Below are 6,000 nucleotides of genomic sequence, written 5' to 3'. Positions count from 1 at the left end.
CCTCCACTAACTTTGTTTGTAATGATGCTTCCTAAGGCCCACTTGACTTCACATTCCAGGATGTCTGACTCTAGGTGAGTGATCACACCATCGTGATTATCTGGGTCGTGAAGATCTTTTTTGTACAGTTCTTCTGTGTATTCTTGCTACCTCTTCTTAATATCTTCTGCTTCTGTTAGGTCCATAACATTTCTGTCCTTTATTGTGCCCATCTTTGCATGAAATGTCCCCTTGGTATCTCTAATTTTCTTAAAGAGATTGCTAGTCTTTCCCATTCTATTATTTTCCTCTGTTTCTTTGCATTGATCACTGAGGAAGGCTTTCTTATCTCTCCTTGCTATTCTTTGGAACTCTGCATTCAAACGGGTATATCTTTCCTTTTCTCCTTTCTTTTTCACTTCTCTTCTTTTCTCAGCTATTTGTAAGGCCTCCTCAGGGAGCCATTTTGCTTTTTTGCCTTTCTTTTTCTTGGGGATGGTCTTGCTCCCTGTCTCCTATACAATGTCACAAACCTCCGTCCATAGTTCATCAGGCACTCTGTCTATCAGATCTAGTCCCTTAAATCTATTTCTCACTCCCACTGTATAATCATAAGGGATTTGATTTAGGTCATACCTGAATGGTCTAGTGGTTTTCCCTACTTTCTTCAATTTAAGTCTGAATTTGGCAATACAGGGTTCATGATCTGAGCCATAGTCAGCTCCCGGTCTTGTTTTTGCTGACTGTATAAAGCTTCTCCATCTTTGACTGCAAAGAATATAATCAATCTGATTTCAGTGTTGGCCATCTGGTGATGTCCATGTGTATAACCTTCTCTTGTGTTGTTGGAAGAGGGTGTTTGCTATGACCACTGCGTTCTCTTGACAATACTCCATTAACCTTTGCCCTGCTTCATTCTGTACTCAAAGGCCAAATTTGCCTGTTACTCCAGGTGTTTCTTGACTTCCTACTTTTGCATTCCAGTCTCCTGTAATGAAAAGGACATCTTTTTTGGGTGTTAGTTCTAAAAGGTCTTTCTTGTATGTCTTCATAGAACCGTTCCACTTCAGCTTTTTCAGCGTTACTGGTCAGGGTATAGACTTGGATTACCATGATATTGAATGGTTTGCCTTGGAAACAAACAGAGATCATTCTGTCGTTTTTGAGATTACATCCAAATACTGCATTTTGGACTCTTTTGTTGACTATGATGGCTACTCCATTTCTTCTAAGGGATTCCTGCCCACAGTAGTAGATGTAATGGTCATCTGAGTTAAATTCACCCATTCCAGTCCACTTTAGTTCGCTGATTCCTATAATGTTGACATTCACTCTTGCCATCTCCTATTTGACCACTTCTAATTTGCCTTGATTCATGGACCTAACATTCCAGGTTCCTATGCAACATTGTTCTTTACAGCATTGGACTTTGCTTCTATCACCAGTCACATCCACAACTGGGTGTTGTTTTTGCTTTGGCTCTGTCCCTTCATTCTTTCTGGAGTTACTTCTCCACTGATCTCCAGCAGCATATGGGCCCCTACTGACCTGGGAAGTTTATCTTTCAGTGTCCTATCTTTCTGCCTTTTCATACTGTTCACGGGGTTCTCAAGGTAAGAATACTGAAGTGGTTTGCCATTCCCTTCTCCAGTGGACCACATTTTGTCAGAACTCTCCACCATGACTCGACCATCTTGGGTGGCCCTACATAGCATGGCTTAGTCACTGAGTTAGACAAGGCTGTGGTCCATGTGATCAGATCGGCTAGTTTTCTGTGATTGTGGTTTCAGTCTGTCTGCCCTCTGATGCCCCCTCTCAGTGCTTATGGTCTTACTGGGCTTTCTCTTACCTTGGACGTGGGGTATCTCTTCACGACTGCTCCAGCAAAGCACAGCCGCTGTTCCTTGCCTTGGACGTAGGGTACATTTCTATAAAATTATCTGAATGGCCAACAAGCACATGAAAAGATGCTCAGAGCCTTAGTCATTAGGAAAATGCAAATCAAAATCACAATGAAATACCACTTCATGGATTTCCCTGGCAGTCCAGTGGTTAAGATTCGCTCTTCCATTTTAAGAGGTACAGGTTCAATCCCTGGTGAGGGAACTAAGATCCCACAAGACTCACAGTGTGCCCCCCACTCAAATGGCTATTAAAAAAGTGAGGGTACTTCTGCAAAATGTGAGTGGTACTACTCCAAATTATGAAACATAGTGGGATTGTCTCCAGCTTCTTTTTCAGTTTTAATTTTCTCTATGACACTTATTATTACCTAACCTCGTATATAGTTTACTTATTTCTTTGGTTATGGTCTGCTCCCGCTCCCCAACTTGAATGCAGGTTTCATGAGGGCAGGAATGTTTGTTTGTTTTGTATCCCAGAATGAATGACAGGCCCACAGATGGCATTCAATAAATGTTTGCTGAATGAGTGAATAAATAGAAAGAAACATTTACAAACATAGTTATTCATGATTAGAGTCTTACATTTTTAGTGAATAAAATGGAATCATACCATAGGAATTCCTCTGCATTTTTTTTTTTCTTTTGGCAGCACTGAGCAGAACGTGGGATCCATGACCAGAAATGGCATCTGTGTCCCCTGTAGAGGAAGCTGAGAGTCTTAACCACTGGCCCACCATGGACGTCCCCCTCTACAACTTATGTTTGTCCTTTAACATGCCATTGGCATTTCTCTAGGTAAATGCAATAGCTCTAACATACTTTTTTATGAACTGCATGTTATTCCACAATCCTGGTATACAATAATTTGTTCAGCTGTTCCCCTATTGACAGAATAATTTTTTCACCATTATAAACAATTTAGCAATAAGCCTTCTTATATTTGTATCATTGTGTGCTGGCAGTGTTTTCAATTCTCTAGGAAAGGATGGGTCCAAGCTTAATTTTACAGGATTTTGCCATAATATTTCCCAAAGAGCATAACAGTCCCAACTTCCACAGTCATCTGGTCCCACTACATCAGCTACCTAGGTTTGCATTCAAGGTATTTCACAATCTGGCCACAAAGTACCTTTCCAGTTTCATCTCCGACCTCAGTCTTATTTCCTTATTAGGATCTTCTGTCCCATGAAATCAACCCCTCAAAGATTTACACAACCATGAAGACATTATATTAGTGAAAAAACTGCACGCAAGGACAAATATTATATGATTTCATTTATATAAGATACTAGAATAGTCAAATTCATAGAGACAGAAAGTAGAACAGTGGTTACCAAAGACTGGGGAGGGAGAATGCAGAGAATGAAGAATCATTGTTTATGGCTAAGGAATTTCAGTTTGTGATAATAAAAATTCTGGAGATGGAGAGTGGTGATGGTTGTGTAACAGCATGAATATACTTAATGCCACTGAACTTGAACCATTTAAAAATGGTTAAAATGGCAAATTTTACATTATGAATAAAAATAAATTAAACTATTTTCATGTATTCTATAATTAAAAAAATAATTAATTTACTTGGCTTCACTGGGCCTTAGCTGCTGCACTCAGGCTTCATTGCTCCACGGCATGTCAGATCTTACTTCCCCAGCCAGGGATCAAACCCATATCCCCTGCATTGGAAGTTTGGATTCTTAACCACTGGACCACCAAAGAAGTCCCCTATTTTAAAACTTAAAAATTCAAAAAGTGAAAAAAATATTTCTTACACATCTTAGCCTCTACCCCTTTATTCACACTAAACCCTACTTATCACTCCATCAATGCATAAATGAATCAAGTCCTAACTCAACAGCTCCTTTTCTCCTGAACTCTCACCTGAAAACCTCACCCCTAAATCCTGAACACCTCACTGAAACTCTCCTGAACACCTCAACCCCAAATCCCTAGGGATCACTTCCTTCTCAATGTCTGTGCTCCTTCAGTTCAGTTCATTTGCTCAGCCATGTCCAACTCTTTGCGACCCCATGGACTGCAGCACGTCAGGCCTCCCTGTCCATCACCAGCTCCCAGAGCCTACTCAAACCCATGTCCATTGAGTCTGTGGTGCCATCCAACCATCGAATCCTCTGTCATCCCCTTCTCCTCCCGCCTTTAATCTTTCCAAGCATCAGAGTCTCTTCAAATGAGTCAGCTCTTCACATCAGGTCGCCAAAGAACTGGGGTTTGAGCTTCAACATCAGTCCTTCCAATGAATATTCAGGACTGATTTCCTTTAGGATGGACTGGTTGGATCTCCTTGCAGTCCAAGGGACTCTCAAGAGTCTTCTCCAGCACCACAGTGCTGCAGCATCAATTCTTGGGCGCTCAGCTTTCTTTATAGTCCAACTCTCACATCCATACATGACTACTAGAAAAACCATAGCCTTGACTAGATGGACCTTTGTTGGCAAAGTAATGTCTCTGCTTTTTAATATGCTGTCTAGGTTGGTCATAGCTTTCCTTCCAAGGAGTAAGTGTCTTTTAATTTCATGGCTGCAGTCACCATCTGCAGTGATTTTGGAGCCCAAAATATAAAGTCAGTCACTGTTTCCACTGTTTCCCCATCTATTTGCCATGAAGTGATGGGACCAGATGCCATGATCTTAGTTTTCTGAATGTTGACCTTTAAGCCAAATTTTTCACTCTCCTCTTTTACTTTCATCAAGTGGCTCTTTAGTTTTTCTTCGCTTTCTGCCATAAGGGTGGTGTCATCTGCATATCTGAGGTTATTGATATTTCTCCTGGCAATCTTGACTCCAGCTTGTGCTTCTTCCAGCAGCATTTAGTCGTAAACTCCCCTTTGACCTTGCTCATTCAATTTTGTATTTTGCATTTTCACAAATATTCATTCTATTCGGTAAAAACTGAATATTTACCATTTGAAGACTAGATGCTAAGGAAACAAAATGAATGGGGCAAACCACTGCCTCAGATGGCAAGTCTGGTGAGTAAGATTGATGTATTACAACATGGGGCTTCCCTGGTGGCACAAACGGTAAAGAATCTGCCTGCAATGCCAAAGACCGAGGTTCAATCCCTGGGTTGGGACAATCCCCTGAAGAAGGGAATGTCAACCCATTCCAGTATTCTTTTTTTTCCCCCCCAGTATTCTTGACTAGAGAATTCATTCCATGGACAAAGGGGCCTGGCAGGCTACAGTCCATGGGTCGCCTAGAGTTGGACTCACTGAGCGACTAACACACACACACATGTACACACACACGCACACACGCATGCATTACAACATGACTATGACCAGAGCCAAGGATGGCGGCAAGGAGGAAGTGTCCAACTTCACCTAGGGATATCATGTAAGACTATGTGGGGAGAGGATGTTGATTTTGCCCTTTAAAAACATAAAATAGCTCACTTTTAACCTTTTAAAATAGCACCCACACATTTTAGGACACCTGGAAAATATGGAAACTTTTCTTTTTTCGACCACAACACTCGGCTTAGGGGATCGTAGTTCTCTGACCAGGGATGGCACCCTGGCTCCTTGCAGTGGAGTCTTTCCCGCCCCCCCCCCCAATATTTTAATTCAGTTCAGTCGTTCAGTCGTGTCCAACTCTTTGTGACTCCATGAACTGCACCACGCCAGGCCTCCCTGTCCATCACCAACTCCGGGAGTCAATTAATTTTGCTGTGCCAGGTCTTAGCTTCCGCATGTAAACTCTTAGTTGCTGCATGTGGGATTTAGTTTCCTGACCAGGGATAGAGCCCAGAGTCTTAACCACTAGAACACCATTGATGTCTCTGGAAAACACGGAAACATTGAAAAAAGTCCTAGCACTTCAAAACAGCCACTGGTAACATTTTGGTGTATTTTCTTCCAGTCGTTTCCTCCAGGTATTTTAAATAACTGCTTGTAACCATATATACATGATTTTATATGTGTATATATAGGGAGTGTGGGGGCGGACAACATGCATTTTCCATTTGATTGGTTTTTAAGGGTTTTCCAGGTGAAGAGGAGAGGCAACAGGAATAGCAATGACCACAAAGTTCTATGACTATAGAACTTTAATGCTATGTCAGACCCTATAAAGCTCTGAGCCTCCCCCTTTTCCAAAGT

The sequence above is a fragment of the Dama dama genome, chromosome 3 (assembly GCF_033118175.1).
Source record: "Dama dama isolate Ldn47 chromosome 3, ASM3311817v1, whole genome shotgun sequence".
NCBI classification, from domain to species: domain Eukaryota; kingdom Metazoa; phylum Chordata; class Mammalia; order Artiodactyla; family Cervidae; genus Dama; species Dama dama.
This window is presented reverse-complemented; position numbering follows the sequence as displayed.